This window comes from Mixophyes fleayi, chromosome 3 (assembly GCF_038048845.1).
Source record: "Mixophyes fleayi isolate aMixFle1 chromosome 3, aMixFle1.hap1, whole genome shotgun sequence".
NCBI lineage: Eukaryota > Metazoa > Chordata > Amphibia > Anura > Limnodynastidae > Mixophyes > Mixophyes fleayi.
This window is the reverse complement of record NC_134404.1, coordinates 192,776,838-192,799,573: the sequence shown is the minus strand read 5'-3', so window position 1 is coordinate 192,799,573 and position 22,736 is coordinate 192,776,838.

The following is a 22,736-nucleotide window of genomic DNA, read 5'->3' as shown; positions in this document are numbered from 1 at the left end:
GATGGAACACATTACTAGCATACTGAGGGGCTCCTCCGTCTCCTTCTATAAAGTCTGGACTTCATGGGCCTTATATCATATTCAAGCTCCACTCCAGTTCTAGCGGAATCTGAATATGGAATGGTGCTTCTAAACAATTCTACTTCTTCTTTATTTGATATGGGAATCCTCAATCCCCCCAACCCTTCCTCTGGTCCCTACATTCCTCCCCTTCTACTCATTACTCCCATCCCCTCCATATCCTATAGTTCTGAAATGTTAAAACAACATCTTTGCTGTTCTGGATAATTACACAATTATCTTCCGAATATGATAGAACCATGAGAGTGTTTTTGTGTTCAGCTGTATGTAAACACGTGTTATTTGTTATTGATTAACCTCTCGAGATTTTGTAATGCTTTTCATTGAAAAAAAAGATGTTCCTAATAAAAAGTTTATAAAAAAAAAAAAATTGTTATGTAACAATTCTTTATAGGGTATATTAAATAGTAGGTCAATAGAAGTGCAAGGACATTCTCCTTACTACAGATATCACCATACAACAATTTATTTAAAACTTAATTTATTATAAAACAACAGTAAAACACATTGTATCACATAAATTAAATACCACAATTTAACGTTCACTTAATAAACCAATAAAACCAATATACCAAGTCCTTTTTGTTAAATTAACAGTCCTCCAATAGTGCACATATAGAGAACGATCTTTCAATAAGTGATATTCCAAATAGTGACTCTTTATTATAGGCAACAATGATAAGTATGTACAGTCATATACCTTCATTGACCATACTCTTTCTTTTAAGGGTCATCTCCAGTAATTTAGGACTACATAAACTGTCAACTTAAAAATAAAACCGGGAAGGATGCCTGACTTTTGCAGTTTGTGTCTTCGGTTTCTAGCACTGCCGGCTTCAGCGACACTCCAAGTCTGTATTACTCAGCAACTTACAGCCCCCCAGCAGCTCTCCTTACCCTCCTTAGAAAACGGTCCACATGAGCTGTAAACGGTTAGTAATGCAGGTCTGTCAGAAGAAGTAAAACTTTATAAAAATCGTATGATGAGTCAGAATGAACTTGGGTCTTCCTTGTTACATTAATAAGAGTCCTCTGACACATTTCTCCACAATTTGTCATACAAGAAGGAGAAAGAGAAAATGTGTAGCAAGGGCACTCAATGGATTGTATTGAATTAATAAATAACCTTTATTGATTTGCATTAATATCTTTTATCAAATGAGGAATAATATGTCCTCTAAAAGTTAAAACCATTAATATTAGCGAAATGTTAAAATGAAATGAATGTTTTGAACCCATGTGAAACCAATCTGCTAAAAATAGCAGTATTATCTGCTATACCACGCCACTTCAGGATTCAGTATATAGTATATTCATATATTGGTATAACTCTATACTCCTAGGACTAGATTTACTAAACGGCGGGTTTGAAGAAGTGGAGATGTTGCCTATAGCACCCAATCAGATTCTAGCTTTCATTTTGTAGAATGCACTAAATAAATGATAGCTAGAATCTGATTGGCTGCTATAGGCAACATCTCCACTTTTTCAAACCCGCTGTTTAGTAAATATACCCCCTAAACTCAATACTCTATTACATATTTCAGGGCAAAATCTAAACAGGGCTGTAAACCGATAACGTGTATCCTTTAAACATATGAGTAAATATGTTATATAATACCACTGGCAATGGATTCTAAGTGGTAAGCCACTCCCCTGAACCCCACTCGAATATAAATTGACTGATCGGGGGATGAAGCTTATAATTAAGTCACAGTGTACCATGCTATAGGGTCACTCTATGAGTATTATTGCCCTGAGAGGGTAATTACCCTTAATTATTATTGTGAGTACACAGATCACCATTTATAAAAGTGATTAAAATGATATTTGTTAAATATTTCCCACAATTACAGTCATACTGATATCGACACTAGTCAGTATGGGCTGTCAAAGTGATATATTCCTATAATGATGGTAAGATATTAATGTAGATAAATCGCTGCTTATAGAGATAATATACAAACGGTACTTATACGAATACCTCCTCTAATTACAGCTATATAATCACCTGCACTGGCTAGTAAGAGTTTTCAGGGTAATATATTATTGTTTTAATGCTGTTAAGGCTTTAGCAGCTTTTTACAAGATCTGTATATTAGTATCTCTCAGATTTCCACAGGATCCGTGTACTAGTATATCTGAGTTTTACTAAGGAAGGTCACACTGATATTATAAATTTGCTATTATGACATTTGCCCTATAAAGCCCCGTCTAGATGGTAATAGTGAATCCAGGCATGAAATCCCTATAATACGGCCCTTAACTAAGTTGTACCAAAATAGATAAGTAATTTGTTGTATAAAATTTTTATATTATAACCTTTGTGGGAGACTACAGCGTGCATGGCTGATCGCATAACGCGCGTTTCGCTAATGCTTTGTCAAAGGCAAACCAAGGCAACTTGCCAATTGGTCCTTTAAGCAGTAAGCCACGCCTATATGTGAGGTCATATATGACAACGTTTGTTAGCAGCGAGCATGCATATTAAGAGATTAAGGTATTTCTGTCAGCCAATAAAAGTCCTTTTCGTCCTTGCTCAATTCGGTATTGGACAAAGGTATTATTTAATCTCCCAGTTTGTCATAGTGATTTATCAAGAAGAAATACAAGTGTAAGTTTCTAGAGAGCCAATTAAAGAACACTTAAGTGTAAGTAAAAATGAAATGACATAATAAATAATAACCTAAAGATTAACGGTTATACCGTCTGCAAGGCAAAACAAAGTTAAATATTTGTGTATCTACCCTTCACCTATCATATTAATTTATGAAACTGTTAACATGTAAAACAACATAAAAATCTAACTATAATTTCAAATGAACACTATGTAGATTTATGCCTCCAGCAAATAAATCTAAGTGATGACTAATTCCTAAACTTAAAATAGAATAATAATATATTAAATTTGATGAATTTTCATGTTAATGTTCTGAAATTAAAATGGTTTTCTGATTGATCTTGAGACTTAGGGGTAAATGTATGACCCTCCGATTTTTTCAACTCGCCGGAAATCAGCGGTTTTGCATTGAAAATTTAAAGCGGCGATGGCTTGTAAAGGCAAACTTGCCTTTACAAGCCATCGCCGCTTTAAATTTTTCCTGCAAAGTCGCCGATTTCCGGCGAGTTGAAAAAATCGGAGGATCATACATTTACCCCTTATTGTGATAAAAGGGTTCTTTATGTCATTAGTATAGACTGATTGTGTTTGGGTGCAACTCATGCTAAATTGTGACTGAGACACAATGCTAAGTATCGTGATATTGACCATACATCATCATCACCATTTATTTATATAGCACCACTAATACATCTTGTTATGTCAATTAATGTTTTAATAAAAAGTTAAATAAAAAGTTTAGATGCAGCAAATTTTTTCTGAGTGACTTTCTATTGATATTGTTGAAGTTCATATTCTCCAAAAATTATTGCGTCTTTAAGGAATAGTTCTTCATACAAATACGGGGAACAGCGATGGGGACTGCCTGCTCACCCACGTATGTGAATTTGTTTCTGGGGCAGTGGAACAGAGAAGTGGTTTTTAAGGATGCCAACACATTATATACCAGCCATGTCACAATTTGGCTAAGATATATAGATGATCTCTTCATCCTATGGGATGGAGATGCCACCCTTAACAACATTAATAACATCCTTAACAATACCAACCTTAACCTTCGTCTGACCTCAGAAATTCATGAAGCTAAAATCAATTTCCTAGATTTGACTATATCTAAAACGATGGATGGCAGACTAAATACGGATATTTTCCAGAAACAAACAGCTACAAATAGTTTGCTACATTCTACAAGTTCACATTTCCCAGCAGTAATTCAAGGCAAACCCAAAGGGGTATTGCTCAAGACATGAAGGAATTGTTCTGATCGTGACAAATACATTCAAAGAGCTGGTTATCTTAAATCTAGACTCAGGCGTAGAAGATACAGCAACAGGGTTATCAAAAGAGCAGAAGAGTTGGTAGATTAAAGAGAGAGAACAACTCTTATTCATCCCGCCCACAAAATAAAACTGGTAGATTCAAAGGTCCACATGATCGGAACCTTTTGTCTTGAATGGCAACTAATAACCAATATTTTTCAAAAAGTTTGAAATGTTCTACAGTCTGATTTAAAAATGATTTTGGACAATCGAATATCTATAACATGGTGTAAGTCCAAAAATTTGAAGGATCATTTAGTCCATAGCACCCTAATGTCAGAAAAAAGAAATAATTTGAGCATACCAAATGGCTCTTTTAAGTGCGGCAGATGTCAAGCATGCCACTTTATGAAACAAACCAAAGAGTACAAGGGCCGTTATTTGAAAACTTTGCAGATTATTCAATTTATTAATTACAATTCTCTGAATGTTATTTACTGCCTAATTTGTCCTCTTAATTTACTCTATATATGCATGACAAGCACACCTTTCAAAATAAGAGTTTTAGAACATGTTGGCAACATCAGGATAGCGCGACAAGATAAGGATAATTTTAAACAATTGATATCTGTGGCTAGGCATTTTCTGAGATGCCTTTGCTATGGAGCAAATTATATTGGGTCTGAGAGGAGACGACATCCAACAAGAGCTCCTGAGGAGAGAAACAATTTTTTCTCTCATGTATAGTATAGCTCCCCATGGTTTAAATAACTCTTATAATTAAATGACATATCTGTAAAGGATCTTCACATATCAGAATATATATTGATCTATGAATTACAAGTTATTAGATTATGGTCCTAGTGTCATTGGAATTTTAGAACATGTTACCCCTTCAATGCAAAATATCACTTAAGCAAACAATAATCTGTGATCCTTTTAATGTAAAATATTACCTCAGCAAGCAATAATTTGGTAATTAGTCAGACTATCGATCTCTTTGTTTAAATAGATGTCACTAAATTTATTTGAGTTTCACTATAATATTACAGATTTTTGTTTATACACGGTCACTAATATCTACAATAATTCCACCCAGTAAAAAAATTTCACAGTCTAGTCCACATCATGAATATCAGTATTTTCTTTTAATCGCATCTAATTATGAATTGCACTTTTATATAAAAACGTCATCACAAATGACCATTACGGTCCTTATTTATTTCACCTTTTTATTAAAAAATGAATTGGCAAAACAAGATGTATGGTCAATATCACAATACTTAGCATTGTCTCTCAATCCCAATTTAACATTAATTGCACCCAAACACAATCAGTCATTACTAATGACCCTTAAGGTCTCTTTTATCACTATAAGTCACAAGGTTAATCAGAAAACCATTTTAATTTCAGAACCTTAACATAAAAATTCATTAAATTTATTATACTATTTTAACTTTAGGAATTAGTCATCATTTAGATTTATTTGCTGGAGACATACATCTACATAGTGTTCATTTGAATTTATAGTTAGATTTTTATGTTGTTTTTCATGTTAACAGTTTCATAAATTAATGTGATAGTCGAAGGGTAGATACACAAATATTTAAGATAGTTTTGGCCTGCAGACGGTATAACCGTTAATCTTTAGGTTATTATTTATTATGTCATCTGATTTTTACTTACATTTACCTGAAGCTTAAGGGTTCTTTAATTGGCTCTCTAGAAACTTACACTCGTATTTCTTCTTGATAAATCACTTTGACAAACTGTCACATTAAACAATACCTTTGACCTAATTAAGTAAGGACAAAAAGGACTTTTATTGGCTGACAGAAAAGCCAATCTCTTACTATGCATGCTCGCTGCTAACAAACGTTGCCATATAAGACCTCACACATAGGCGTGGCTTACTGCTTAAAGGACCAATTGACAAGCTGTCTTGGTTTGCCTTTGACAAAGGATTAGCGAAAAGCATGTTAGGCGATCAACCATGCATGTTGTAGTCTTCCACATTAGGTGTTTGTTTGTTAATTATATAGCCAAATTAAAAGGTTATAATATAAAATTCTTATACGGCAAACTACGTATCTATTTTGGTACAACTTAGTTAAGGGTCTTATTATAGGGATTTCATTCATGGATTCCCTATTACAATCTAGACATGAATTTATAGGGTTAATGTCATAATAGCAAATGTATAATACCAGTGTGACCTTTCTTATTAAAACTGAGATATACTAGTACACGGATCCTGTGGAAAGCTGAAATATTCTAATATATGGATCTTGTGAAAAGCTAGTGCCTTAACAGCATTAAAACAATAATATATTATCCTGACAACTCTTACTAGCCAGCGCAGGTGATTATATAGCTGCAGTTAGAGGAGGTATTCGTAGAGGTACCATTTATATATTATCTCTATAACCAGCAATGTATCTACATTAATATCTTACCATCATTATAGGAATATATCACTTTGACAGCCTATACTGACTAGTGTCGATATCTGTATGACTGTAATTATGGGAGATATTTAACAAATATAATTTTAATCACCTTTATAAATGGTGATCTGTCTACTCACAATAATAATTAAGGGTTATTATACTCATATAGTGGCCCTATAGCACGAGACACTGTGAGTTAATTATAAGCTTCAACCCCCGATCAGTCAATTTATATTAGACTGTGGTTCAGGGGAGTGACTTTCCACTTAGAATCCGTTGCCAATGGTGTTATATAACACATTTACTCATATGTTTGATGGATACACATTATTGGTTTATAATTCCTTTTTAGATTTTACCCTGAAATTTCTAATAGAATATTGAGTTTAGGAGTATAGAGTAATACCAATATATGGATATACTATATACTGAATCCTGAAGTGGCATGGTATAGCAGATAATACTGTTATTTTTAACAGATTGGTTTCACATGGCTTGAAATCATTAATTTAATTTTAAAATTTCGCTAATATTAATGGTTTTAACTTTTAGAGGACATATTATTCCTCATTTGATAACAGATTTTAATGCATATTAAGAAAGGTTATTTATTAATTCAATACAAATCATTGAATGCCCTCGCTACACATATTCTCTTTCTCCTTCTTGTATGAAAATATTTTGCACATGTGGAAGAGCACCTTCAATTAAAAGTTCTGATATCTAAGTTTACAGTTAATTTAAATATAGTAATTCAAGGGGTAGTGGATTCACCCAGTGCGGTATATGAATATTTGGTTGCATTTCCCTTGTGGTTTCCTCACAGATAATATTCCATAGAGAAAAGCTTCCTTTTAAACCAACACAAACCAATCAGAAGATTACAAAATGATTGGTCTTACAATGCAATGTATCAAAACACCTGAAGGGTAATCGTAAACACATTCAAATGCTTCTGTGGTGATATTGGATAGCTTGAAGCACATCAAACCCTTCTAATGCCATAGAATCATACATTCTGTGTTTTCATACTAATATGTTTATATAAACACAATGATAGTAATCACTTTTAGTTATGTAAATATGATAGGCAACATAAAACAGTATTAAATAATTGCAATAAATGTCTGCTTTAGTAAAAATATATATAACATAAAAATAAAATAAAATAATCATTCTCTCTTGGGATTTGAACTCCTGACAGTAAGCACAGTAAGCTCTTCACTAACTATCTCAGCCATCTTTTCATTTGTCCTCTAGTTACACTAAAGGTTATCATATTTTTTTAACCAGCTATTGTTCTAGATAAGATAATCTAAACTCTCCAAGGCGTATATGCATAATTAAATTATATGATTCAAATTATACAGTATATTCTTTTAAAAATATTGTACTATCACTAATTAAAAGTTATTTGTCCGATCAAATTTCTAACACATGGCATTCTATACACAAAATAGTCAGCATCCACATCTCATGATTTACATTAAGGAAGTTTACCCTATCAGCTTTATTAGAAATATATAACAAATATTAAATACATAAAAAAAAATATATATATATACCGTAGATAATCATATTTTGTCAGAGTTTGAACTATTAACCTTCAACACCTCAGACCATTCACTAGCTATCTTGACCATTTCTCCTATTTTTATCCTAATGGATCTTAAACTCTCCTACTTCTTGACCACCTATTTATCTTATTATGGTTTTTTATTCTATAAGAAACATATGGACCCAGTTTAATTCTATAATACACCCTATGTAGGGCATATACACTATATTGACAAAAGTATTTGTCCACACCTGTTAATCTTTGAATTGAGATGTTTCAATTAGACCTGTTGTCAGAGGTGTATATAATCAAGCACCTAGCTGTGCAGTCTCAATTTGCAAACATTTGTGATTCAAAATGGGTCGTTCTGAAGAGCTAAGTGACTTCAAGCGTTTTACTGTGATAGGATGCCAGCTTTGCAATAAGAGGGTTCGTAAATTTGCATTCCTGCTGCATATTCCACGGTTAACTGTAAGAAAGTGGAAGAATTTAGGATCAACAGAAACTCAGCCAGGAAATAGAAGACCATGTAAAAACAGAGCAGGATTAACGACTGCTAAGACAAATGGTGCGCAAAAGTCACCAAGGTGCTGCTGATTTCATAGCTGAAGAGTTCCGAACATCCACTGGCATTAATGTAAGACAAAAACTGTGCGGTGGGCGCTTAATGGAATAGGTTTTCATGACCGAGCAGCTGCATGCAAGCCTCACATCACCAAGACCAATGCCAAACGTCAGATGGACTGGTGTAAAGCACACCAACACTGGACTGTTGAGCAGTTGAAATGTGTACTGTGGAGTGATGAATCACGCTTTTCTGTTTGGCAGTCAGATGGGCGAGTCTGGCTTTGGCAGATAACGGGAGAACGTTACTTGCCTGACTGCATTATGCCATCTGTGAAGTTTGGTGAAGGAGGGATAATAGTAAAGGTGTGTTTTTCAGGGTTTGGGCTTGACCCCTTATCCCTAGTGAAGGGCAATCTTAATGCTTCAGCATACCAAGTCATTTTGGGCAATGCTATGCATTCAACTTTGTGGCAACAGTTTGTCAAAGGACCTTTTCTATTCCAACATGACTATGCCCCAGTGCACAAAGCAAGGACTACAAAGACATGGTTTGATGAGCTTGGTGTGGAAGAACTTGACTGGCCTGCACAGAACCCTGACCTCAACCCTATCAAACATCTTTGGGATGAACTGAAACGGTGATTGCGAGCCAGGCCTTCTCGTCCAACATCAGTACCTCGCCTCATAAATGCTCTACAGAATGTATGGGCACAAATTTCCACAGAAACACTCCAACATCTTGTGGAAAGCCTTCCAAGAAGAGTGGAAGCTGTTATCGCTGCAAAAGGGGGGACCAACTCCATATTTAAGCATATATATTTGAATACAATGTCATTACAGTCCCTGTTGGTGTAATGATCAAGTTCTTAAATACTTTTGTCCATATAGTGAATACTTAATTGCATGTGAATGCTTAAAGCAGGATGATATGCTATTAAGCATATAATCATGCAGTTGAGACGGCAGTCATCATCATCATCTTGGAGCATTCGACCAAAATATATATTCCATCACTCTCACATTCCAATTTAAATACCCCAAATTACTGTATATAAATAAAACTAATTTAGAGCCTGAGTCATTAAGGAGTGCAAAGCAAAAGAAAGGAGTAACTTTGCACCTGGGCAAAACCATGTTGCGTTGGATGGGAAGGTAAAATTAAAATGTGGGGACAGATTTATAGTTAGGGTAGGGCATATCCTAGATCAACTTTAAATTTAAAAAATAAAGTTATCATGTATTTGTGTGCTACATAACAAAAAAACAGTATTTTCTACGTGTGCAAAGTAATAAACTAATTTGCATCCATTGCATTGTAACATGGTTTGTCCATCATCACATTTACTCCTTTTTCTGCCTTACTCTCCCTAATGTATTGCATTCTATATTCAATAAGTATAGAAATACTCTTACATCATAAAAATTGATCACATAAATAATTAAAAATATATCCCTTAAAGGTAATGCAAGTCTCCTACTATTACATTGACTTACTGCTCATGTTTATACAGTGTTTTTTAACACTGTCCAGATGTGAGACCAGGAATTTTTTACTTCCTACACTATTACCAGGTTTCAGCCTGAGTATTTATAAATATGTTGGGGATGCTTCCTGTTATGTAAATATGATCCAATCAGAAGCGTCCTTTATCTTAATTGGTCATCCCATAAACTTCAATGCACAAATGTAATGATAAAAAACATCTGTATAATAATATTTGTTATAATCATATAAGGCTGTCTTCCAGAGTTTAATAGTTCCAGACGTTTTGCCCAGTAGCAGATGTACCATAAAATGTGATAGCTGTTATTGTTTGTGATTTGTTTATATGTAAAATTTGATGGTCCTTTGTTTTTAAATAAGCTGCAAATACAAGAGGGGGCTGTGTTAGTGTTTTTGCACATTTCACATTATATCTTTGGTTATTCTTAATTCCTTTTGAAACATAAGTCAATATTTATCAAATAGATTACAATAAAACAAAGTATGGCTGAAATGAGAGTGATGCAAATCATGTACTTAAAATGTTATGTTATTAATTCAAGTTTGTTGGTGAATTCTTGAAACAAGCATCTATAACTAAGTTGATCATCTGTAATGATAGTGTGTCAATAATCATGTCTAATGTAAATAGACAATAAAGGCAAATGCTTTGTTTTATTGCCCATTGCACCTTTGTTAGTAAATAGAGCGTATTGTTCACCATGTTACTATGGAATGTGACTATGTTATTATCCTTTAATTTGCATAATACTTAGTATAGTTTTTTTCAGTCTAGGGGTATAATTCCCTTTTCCTCTGAAATATCCACTATTTTGCCTAAGGCCGCAACACAAATGCCAAGGGCTATTGTAGCAGCAGCGCAGCATTAACTGATTCCTTGCTGATAGACTTTTTGTCAAAAGCCAAAATCCTGATTCAACACAGGATAAGAATAATAAGGATCATCGCAATTTAACTAATATATAATATAATATAAATATTAATAATAATAATAATAATAATATGCATGCCATGTCTTCAATGCTAGTTGTAAAACTGAAACTATATTCAATGTACAAGTCAATATTGTTATGAAATTACCCTTAGTTTTAGTGTGTGATACCATGGATGAGTGTAATATGCTATAATTTGTCATTGCATGAAAGAAGAAACAGCAGTTGCTATTTTATTAAAATGATTTATATTGTATGCTTGTATTCTTATTAGACTAAATAAGATAAATCAAGAGGCTGCACTTATCCTTACAATTTGTTCTGCAGTCTAGTTGCCAGCATTGACATCACACCATTGCCAGAATATGTACTGTTTCTCATCTTTAACATTACCAAAACTCAAATAAACTCTCTCATTATCTCCTGCCTCTACTGTACTTCTACAAAACCCTATTATCTGGTTTCTCTCTTTTAGAGCTGACAGCAAATATCATAAACAGGCAGATGAGGTCTTCGTCTATAGCAGCCGCCTTTCCCGTAGGTACTCAGATGCCCCCAGGCCTTAAACTCAGAGTAGTACAAGTTTATATAATCCCTGCAGCGCAGACGAGGGCCAGAAAGTAGGTAATAGCGGAGACCAGAAAACAGGCCGAGGTCAGAGGGGCAACAGAGTAAAGTCCAGGCAAGGGTCAGGGTCACAGGCAAAACAACAAGGTCCAGTAGGCAAGCCAAGGGTCATACACGAGGAGTCAATCAGAAAATCACAAATGCAGGAGCAGGAGAAAAGAGCAGGTACTTCACAGGCAAGGAAACTATAACAGGCAGTGAGGCAAAGCACAGTCCTCACTGCCTTAAGTATAGAAGGTGCCCAATCATCTGCAGAGTGCACAGCTGCCATCCCTCAATCATCAGCAGCACTACACATACCTGCGCGCGCACGCCCTGCTGTTAGACCGCTGGCTGGGCGCAGCAGCAGGAAGAGTTAAGCGTCCTGGATGTTGCCTAGGCAACTGGGACGAGGCCAGAGGAAGTGACGTCCCAGTTGTCATAGTGATGGCTGGGATGCCAGGGGCGGAATAAAGCGAGTCGCGGCGGCCCGCTGTGGAGCCGCGGCTCGTGACACTCTCACTCATCTCACCTTACTTCCATCTGTCTGTCGTACCGACCTTTACTTCTCTTCAAATCCCTACACTTGCAACCCATTACCTAAAAAATGCAATTCAAAATCCTCACCCACACCTACAAAGCCCTGAGCTACTCTACCCCTACATCCCTAAACTCATCTTATTACACATTTCACCCACAATGGCATTTTGCCAATGACAGTTGTATTGACTACCCACATCCCACTCTACACTCTGCAATATACCTCCAGGCTCAAACTTTCTACAAGACTACAAAGTTTTGATGTTCCTTAAAATTCATAAAATCCAACAAGTCTTCCACCTAATGCCACCCACGTTCATGGGCCCAGTCTGCCTCTGCACATTTACTCACTTAGCACATGAGAAACAGTGTGAGAGGATTTGCATAAAAACGTGCACACAAAATACAGTTACAAAAAAAGCAATCAAGTACGCGTATATACAGAGTCACATGGATCTTAAGATCCATACAAATCAACATATATACGTAAATGCATGTGAATGCTTAAAGCGTGATGATATGCTATTAAGCATATCATCATGCTGTTGAGAAACCAGTCTCCATTCAGGGGCGGATCTAGACTTTATGTTTAGGGGGGGTGATTTTGCATAATCACGCCCCTCCTTTGCTCTGATTGGCTGGCCTGCGTTAACCCCACCTTCCGCCTGCGATTGCCAACCCCCCCCCGATGTGGTCGCCGGCTGGGACCACTCTGATTGGCTGGCCCACATTTAGCCCCGCCCCCGCTCATGCTTAGCCCTGCCCCTCCCGTTTTAATCGGCGGCTGGGACCTAGCTTTTTGCTGCTAGGGGGGGCGAATGCCCCGATCGCCCCCCCCCTGGATCCGCCCCTGTCTCCATTATCATCTTGATGATGCTAGCTGCTGTTTTAATATAATTTACAAAAAAAAATTGTGCACACAGACCCGTTGCTCATGTAGTTCTGGAAGTGCCAGAATACTGTGATTACACCAGGACATTAGAGTAGAGACCTAGAGAGAAGTCCTGGTATCTAGGGGTCAGGATCAGACTGTCAAAGAGAGAAAGTAAATACAATAATATATTTATTAAAAAAGATGAACATCTAATGCAAATAATATCCACAAAATTCTAGATATACACTTTAAAACAAATTCCAAGTGCTCACCACACTCCAAATCACAGCCCAAAGCCTCCCAGTGAAGTTAACAGAAGAATGATGCTAAAAATGGAACAGTCCTTTGGTTTTAGGCAAAGCAGAGAAGATTAATACAGATCTGTGGTACAGCAGTGGTTTGACTATCTCTGTGTAAAGTTCCAAAATTCCAATCACGTGGTAAGTGGAATATTTATGTGTAAAGTTTTACACTCCCCCAGGTGGTAGCTGAATGTAATGGTCCTGAGGCACTTACTTGAGTAATGGAGCCTCAGACCTTCCGGATCCCTCCAACAATAAACTGATGACCAAACTATAGCTATGATACTGTAGCAGTAAAGGCAAAACCTATATCCGGACTGTAGTAAAAATTACTTTGGTTCTCGATTTGTTGATGTTCCCGGCTACTCAGTCAATGCTCTCTATCAGGGTGATAGGGATCTGAGCCCCAGTCTCCCTGCCCCAGCAATCTTACAAGGTGATCAGACCCGCAAGCAATTTTGGATTGAGTAGAGTTACTGGGCAGCAGGATAGAAGAAGTAGGTGCTGGATCAGATACAGGAATAACGATTGCCTTGTTGAGAGCTGACTCTTTACATCATGCTCTGGAAATCCTTCAGCAACCTCCATTTTCCCCTACAGGTTCTTTAAAACTGTCCAAAGTTCTCATGGTGGAAATCCCACCCTGTATAGGTAGTCTCAGTTTAGCTTGGATCAGGATTGTGTGAATAGATGGGCTGGTGATGGGCAGGGATTAGGAGTTCCCCACGTGTGACTCTCCCATGCTGATCTGATGACTCCTGGTCTACTAGAGCCCAGGAGAGAACAAAAGAGGTCAATACTGGATAATGAGATTTCTAATCTCAGTTGATGAAGAGTAACTCCTCCGTTTAAACCCTTCCAAGCATTTGTGATGTTGAAAGGGCTGAAGGAGCTGCTAACTTCTTGTTTTCTTTGAAGAGATGGATGGATGCCAGGAAGTTTCCCATACACCATTTTGTACTCAACAGTGGGAAAGGAAAACTCATGTGGTATTAATATAACCCACCTGGCAACATTTCAAATCAGGTTAGGTGTCATATCCAAAGAAAGGGTAGAATAGCAAACATAAGAGTCCATAAATATATACTCTGGTTAAAATGTTTCAGGGACAATTAGATCTGTCAGGCCCATCTTCTCACAATACCCAAACAGTTTAGGGCTGGCAGGGGTTGGGCCCGCAAAAATAGGCTAGCGCTGAATGACATTATGACAGGGACCACCACAATGTGGGTGTCCCTCATATACTGTCACCAGCATAGCAGGTAAATGCATTTCCAGAGGGGGGGGGGGCTCATGCTGCTTTCCCCCTCAAATTTGCTGCTACCAACCAAACCATTTATGTTTTTGGGGACACAAAATTTATTTATTTGTTTATAACCTTTTTTAAAACAAGCAAGGTACGTGCTCATGATCATCATCATCAGCACAGATCTGGCACCTGCTCTTCAACGGCCGTAATAGATATTCATCAGCCGTAATAGTCCAAGGCTGACTCACACACCTTTACTGTACACTTCCTATGTCTGCCTGCCCATTCCCTTCACCCGTCCTGCCTCTCTAAGTGGAATGAGTCACAAGTATAAGGTGTGTCTGAATCTACATATGCATCTTTTTATATGCACAGTATAAATTTGCATATTTTATATGAAGCAAATGGACGTATGCCCAACACAGCATCATCCCCTTTGTGTCACTGCCTCTCTTGTTTCAGTTTGGTCCTTCCACATTAAATTGTACATTGTCATGTAAAGGGGCATCCCTGCTCCTGTCTTCTTGTCCCCTCCCACCTTGTCCACCTGTGCATCCTTGCATTACAGTATGCCTTTTGCATTACCTGTACTTGTTGTATACCTTGTTGTATTATGCTTATAATTCTGGTATGATTGCACTTATGCTTCTGAATCATTTTATACTTTGCCTTGCTTGTTCTGTGTTTTGGTTGTGGTACTTTTAAGGTTTATCTTCTCTGCTCTATTTCTCCACTGTTCAGCACTGCAAAATTTTTTGAGGCAATAATAACAATACTAATAATAATAAAACTAAAAAAATTACATTCATATTTTAATTTTCATATTAGTTTTGTTTAGAGATGAGCGCACTCGGATTTCCTGAATCCGAACCCACCCGAACGATGCCGATCCGAGTCGGATCCGAGACAGATCCGGGTATTGGCGCCAAATGAAAACTTGAAACCAAGGCTCGGAGTCATAATCCCGCTGTCGGATCTCGCGATACTCGGAACCTATAAATTCCCCGCTAGTCGCCGCCATCTTCACTCGGGCATTGATCAGGGTAGAGGGAGGGTGTGTTAGGTGATCCTCTGTCCTGGTAGATCTCGTGCTGTGCTGTTTAGTTCTGTGCTGTGCTGTTTAGTTCTGTGCTGTGCTGTGCTGTGTTCTGCAGTATCAGTCCAGTGGTGCTGTGTGCTGTGCTCTGTCAGTTTTGAGTTCAGTGGTGCAGCTGGGTCCTGTGCTGTGTCCTGTTCAGTCCAGTGGTCTTGTGTCCTGTGCTCTGTGCTTCTAAGGGCATATTTCTTATTTCCCCAATATTTCCAAGTGTTTAAAAAAAAGTTATAAAAAAAAATACAAAATTTGCAAAACCAATCCTGCAGTATAAGCCCATTGGTACTGAAATATTACCAAGTTCACACATTCAGCAGTAAAAGTCGAGTGGTACTGCAATATTACAAAGTTCACACATTCAGCAGTATCAGTCCAGTGGTGTTGTGTGCTGTGCTCTGTCAATTTTGAGTTCAGTGGTGCAGCTGGGTCCTGTGCTGTGTCCTGTTCAGTCCAGTGGTGCTGTGTCCTGTGCTCTGTGCTTCTAAGGGCATAGTTATTTCCCCATTATTCCCAAGTGTTTAAAAAATTAAAAAAAAGTTATAAAAAAAAATACAAAAAAAAAAATTAAAAAAAAAATTAATTACAACAAAATTTGCAAAACCAATCCTGCAGTATAAGCCCATTGGTACTGCAATATTACCAAGTTCACTGATTCAGCAGTATAAGTCCAGTGGTACTGCCATTACATAGTTCAATGATTCAGCAGTATAAGTCCAGTGGTACTGCTATTACAAAGTTCACTGATTCAGCAGTATAAGTCCAGTGGTACTGCTATTACAAAGTTCACTGATTCAGCAGTATAAGTCCAGTGGTACTGCTATTACAAAGTTCACTGATTCAGCAGTATAAGTCCAGTGGTACTGATATATTACAAAGTTCACTGATTCAGCAGTATAAGTCCAGTGGTACTGATATATTACAAAGTTCACTGATTCAGCAGTATAAGTCCAGTGGTACTGATATATTACAAAGTTCACTGATTCAGCAGTATAAGTCCAGTGGTACTGCTATTACAAAGTTCACTGATTAAGCAGTATAAGTCCAGTGGTATTGCTATTACAAAGTTCAATGATTTAGCAGTATAAGTCCAGTGGTACTGATATATTTCAAAGTTCACAGATTCAGCAGTATGAGTCCAGTGGTACTGATATATTACAAAGTTCACTGATTCAGCAGTATAAGTCCAGTTGTACTGCTATTACAAAGTTTACTGATTCAGCAGTATAAGTCCAGTGGTACTGCTATTACAAAGTTCACTGATTCAGCAGTATAAGTCCAGTGGTACTGATATATTACAAAGTTCACTGATTCAGCAGTATAAGTCCAGTGGTACTGATATATTACAAAGTTCACTGATTCAGCAGTATAAGTCCAGTGGTACTGCTATTACAAAGTTCACTGATTCAGCAGTATAAGTCCAGTGGTACTGCTATTACAAAGTTCACTGATTCAGCAGTATAAGTCCAGTGGTACTGCTATTACAAAGTTCACTGATTCAGCAGTATAAGTCCAGTGGTACTCTCCTGTGCCGCATATAATTTTTAAAGGCTTTGCCGAGTGTGTGTGGCTTAGGGGTACGCTCTCTTGTGCTACATATAATGGAAAACAAAAATTTGGAGTATAAAGTAGGGAAAGATCAAGACCCACTTCCTCCTAATGCTGAAGCTCCTGCCACTAGTCATGACACAGACCATGAAATGCCATCAACGTCGTCTGGCAAGCCCGATGCCCAATCTCCTAGTACAGGGCATGTAAAATCCAAAAAGCCCAAGTTCTCAAAAAATAGCAAAAAGAGAAACTTAAAATCATCTGAGGAGAAACGTAAAGTTGGCAATATGCCATTTACGACACGTAGTGGCAAGGAACGGCTTAGGTCCTGGCCCGTGTTCATGACTAGTGGTCCAGCTTCACCCAAGGATCTAAGCCCTCCTCCTCCCCCCCCCTACAAAAAATTTAAGAGAGTTATGCTGTCAGCAACAACAACAAAACAGCAAAGAACTCTGCCTTCTAAACAGATGACATCACAAATCCCCAAGGCGAGTCCAAGGGTGTTGTTGGTTGTGAACCCTGACCTTCCCATCACTGTACGGGAAGAGGTGACTCCATCCAGCATTTGCAGCACGCCCTCTGCATAAGCTGGAAGGATCACCCACAGTCCAGTTACAGATTTGGCTAATGAAGGTGTGAATGTTGTACACCGGGAGGAGGATATTGATGTAGCTGGCGCTGAGGAGGATGTTGATAATTATGATGCAGACAGATACCAAATTGCCTTTCTCAATTTCTATTTATATTCTAGATTATATAACGGCTGAACAGTTTTCTATTTTACTCCTAGTGGAGAGGGGATCTGATGCAGACAGATACCAAACTGCCTTTGTCCATTTTTTTGTATATTTGAATTTCTAGTTCTACAGTCTATGCAGGCTGCTTTTTTTATATTCAACTAGAAGTGTAGGGCGGGGGGGGGGGGGGGCATAGATAGCCACCAAAGTGACGTGGTCCATTTAATTTCACTTTCTAGCTCCACAGTCTGTGCAGCCTGCTTTTTTTATCTTCAAAGTATTTACAAGCCTTGCAATCTAAATTAACTAGAGGTAGTGACGTGCTAGAACTCCAAAAGGCAGTTTGGAAGCCCCTGTACAAACTGGCTCTATTTTACCTGAGTTGTCCCCACTCCAGTGTGTACTCGGAAAGAGTTTTTAGTGTAACGGGGAACCTGGTCAGTGAGCGGCGAATGAGGTTGCTTCCTCACAACGTTGAAAAAATGATGTTTATAAAAATGAATAATCAATTCCTCAATGAAGTACAGCACTGCCCTCCAGATAGCACAGAGGGACCTGTGGTTGTGGAGTCCAGCGGGGACGAATTGATAATGTGTGAGGAGGAGGAAGTACACACTGTAGGGGGAGAGTAATCAGAGGTTGAGGATGAGGACGACATCTTTCCTCAGTAGAGCCTGTTTAGTTTGTACAGGGAGAGATGAATTGTTTTTTTGGTGTGGATGCCCAAACAAACCAATCATTTCAGCCACAGTTGTTTGGTAGGCCCTGTCGCTGAAATGATTGGTTTGTTAAAGTGTGCATGTCCTATTTCAACAACATAAGGGTGGGTGGGAGGGCCCAAGGACAATTCCATCTTGCAACTATTTTTTTGGCATTATGTGACCATTCAACAGTCGTTTGCCATGTTCAAAAAGTAAAAGAAGTTGTCAACAAATTCAAAAAATGTAATCAAAAGTTAAATGCCCTGTCATTATTTAAAACAAGAGGGTTTGACGTGCTAGAATTAGTGTAGTGTTAATATGTTATAAACACTACATCTGGAACTTGGAGGAAGTATTGTGGCCCCGGTATCAAATTTAGTACCGGGGCCACCCCACTACGCAGTCCAGATACTTGTTTGGTGGAATTCTGACTAGTTGAGGGTGTAACTATTTATTATATTGTGGCCCCGGTATCAAATTTAGTACCGGGGCCACCCCACTACGCAGTCCAGATACTTGTTTGGTGGAATTCTGACCAGTTGAGGGTGTAACTATTTATTATATTGTGGCCCCGGTATCAAATTTAGTACCGGGGCCATCCCACTACGCAGTCCAGATACTTGTTTGGTGGAATTCTGACCAGTTGAGGGTGTAACTATTTATTATATTGTGGCCCCGGTATCAAATTTAGTACCAGGGCCACCCCACTACGCAGTCCAGATACTTGTTTGGTGGAATTCTGACCAGTTGAGGGTGTAACTATTTATTATATTGTGGCCCCGGTATCAAATTTAGTACCGGGGCCACCTCACTACGCAGTCCAGATACTTGTTTGGTGGAATTCTGACCAGTTGAGGGTGTAACTATTTATTATATTGTGGCCCCTGTATCAAATCTAGTACCGGGGCCACCCCACTACGTTGTCCAGAATTTTTTTGGGGGGAATTCAGAGCCGTGGAGGGTTTTTTATTAATTATATTGTGGTGACCACTCCTCTACACAGTCCAGGTACATTTTTTGGTGCGATTCAGACCAGTTGATGATTTTCTTATTATATTGTGGTGACCCACTCCTCTACGCAGTCCAGATACATTTATTGGTGTGATTCATACAAGTTCAGGGTTTTTAATTTATATTGTGGTGACCACTCCTCTACGCAGTCCAGATACATTTATTGGTGCGAATCAGACCAGTTGATGGTTTTCTTATTATATTGTGGTGACCACTCCTCTACGCAGTCCAGATACATTTATTGGTGCGATTCATACAAGTTCAGGGTTTTTAATTTATATTGTGGTGAGTGACCACTCCTCTACGCAGTCCAGGTACATTTTTTGATGCGATTCATACCAGTTGATGGTTTTCTTATTATATTGTGGTGACCACTCCTCTACGCAGTCCAGATACATTTATTGGTGCGAATCAGACCAGTTGATGGTTTTCTTATTATATTGTGGTGACCACTCCTCTACGCAGTCCAGATACATTTATTGGTGCGATTCATACAAGTTCAGGGTTTTTAATTTATATTGTGATGAGTGACCACTCCTCTACGCAGTCCAGGTACATTTTTTGGTGCTATTTATACCAGTTGATGGTTTTCTTATTATATTGTGGTGACCACTCCTCTACGCAGTCCAGATACATTTATTGGTGCGAATCAGACCAGTTGATGGTTTTCTTATTATATTGTGGTGACCACTCCTCTACGCAGTCCAGATACATTTATTGGTGCGATTCATACAAGTTCAGGGTTCTTAATTTATATTGTGGTATCCACTCCTCTACGCAGTCCAGGTACATTATTCGGTCCGATTCAGACCAGTTGATGGTTTTCTTATTATATTGTGGGGACCACTCCACTACGCAGTCCAGAAAGATACCTTGTTGCAATGTTTTGGACTAATAACTATATTGTGAGGTGTTCAGAATACACTGTAAATTAGTGGAAATGCTTGTTATTGAATGTTATTGAGGTTAATAATAGCGTAGGAGTGAAAATAAGCCCAAAAACTTGATTTTTGACGTTTTTATGCTTTTTTTCAAAAAAAATCCGAATCCAAAACCTTAAATCCGAACCAAAACCTTTCGGCAGGTGTTTTGCGAAACAAATCCGAACCCAAAACATCACGAAAAATCCGAATCCAAAACACAAAACACGAGACACCAAAAGTCGCCGGTGCACATCTTTAGTTTTGTTAGACTAGTACCACTTTAAACATAAATAACATATTCCATAGTAAGAAATATTTCGCTTTATTTCTCTCTTCTTGGTATTTTCACAAATTAACATTTAAGAAAATTTTACACTTCCTAGACTCTCATCTCAATACATTGTGATTATGTCACTGCTGGCACAGTTACCATATGAATTAATAGCAAGGTTTATGTATATTTCACTTGGTGTTCATTTGTCTCTGCATAAGCTACAAGAGATATTTGTTTGCTTAATGTAGAGATAGCCCCCACCTCCACCCTGGACCACTTTGACTCAGGTATGCACAGAAGACACATCTTTTTCCTGGCCTATGATTTGACTGATAGCAGAATAGAATTGTTAAAAATTTAGTTGCAAATGGAGGGAGGGGGTGTGATTTATTTGAGAATTCACATATGAAAATTAATAAGGCTTCCACTCCCAATACATGATCTTCAGTACCTATCTGCACATCATTAGTAAGTATGGGTAAACCACCCTTAATTATCAGTATCTGGAATGCTGCATCCATATTTTATGTCTAAACAACAGGTAAAGCAGGATAAAAATATTACATTTCTTCAGGATCTCTGCTCAGATAGAAGCTGGTCAGGCCACATTGATGCAGCTAGTCTATTTTTCAGCTATATCTGTCCCTCATCCTGCCTCTGTCTCAGTTTTTATTGCCTTTCCCTCTATATCCTCTCTTTGTACCATCTCCTTCCCACTACAATTGGAATCATCATGTCTTTTTTTGATTTCTAACCCGCTGTTCAAATAAGTTACAGTTTATAATGCTCCATCTGATCCTGCCAAGATATATTTTATTATCTCCTCCCTTTCTGAGAAAACCCTATAATACATATCATCATGTGGGAGCTTGAGAACATCTTTAACTCCAAATTTTCATAGACACCTTTCTGAAAATGTTCTCTTTTCTGTAGAATATCTACTTTTGGTTATGTTAAGGTAACAGAACAGTAGGACAGTGCAAAATGTTGAACTTTGGCCTCCAAAACCACATGGAAAACTACAGTATTGGTAGTTGTTTTCTAGGGGGATTATATTCTAAATAAATGACAGTAAGGATCATTGACTGAGACAGAGCTGTGTAGTAAAAGTAATGTAATGTAAATATGCACTGTTGGATTTACATCATGGAATATGTAACTTTAATATATAAGATTTGAATATACAATACAACCACAGAGCTAAACATTGTACAACTAGTACTATTGCAGTTGCTAGAGCTCCACTATTACCATCAATAAATTATAGAAATAGAGATTATTATGATACATACATTATGTATTGTTAAGTCATCATTAAGTATGTCTTTACTATATGATATATTTACGTACATTTTATTTTTCCACAAGAATTATCGACTAGTAGTATAAGTCATTTAGTCATTTCAAGTAAAAGGTAGGATGCCCTAAATTGAATTATTAAGAATTAATAATTCACTATATATATATATATATATATATATATATATATATATATATATATATATATATATATACTGTATATACTCGAGTATAAGCCTACTTTTTCAGCACATTTTTTATGCTGAAAAAGCCCCCCTCGGCTTATACTCGAGTGAGTGCCTGTTCTCCGGTCCCTCAGCTCTTATCTTCCGCAGTGGAAGTTAAGGGCTGAAGAAAATCCCTCCCTCCCTACCAGGCACAGAGGATAGTAAACACAGGGGGACATATCCAGAGCTCCTCATCAATGAGAAAGAGATGCAAGATGTGTGTACTGTCCTAAAGACAGCCTAGTAGGAGACGGGCGCAGTACCTGGGGTGAGCAGTTTATCTAGTAATTATTTATAACAAACATATCCTCTCCAATATTTTCCAAATTGTGGCATCTGCTATCCCATGTGAACGCTATATACACTATATATACACAATAT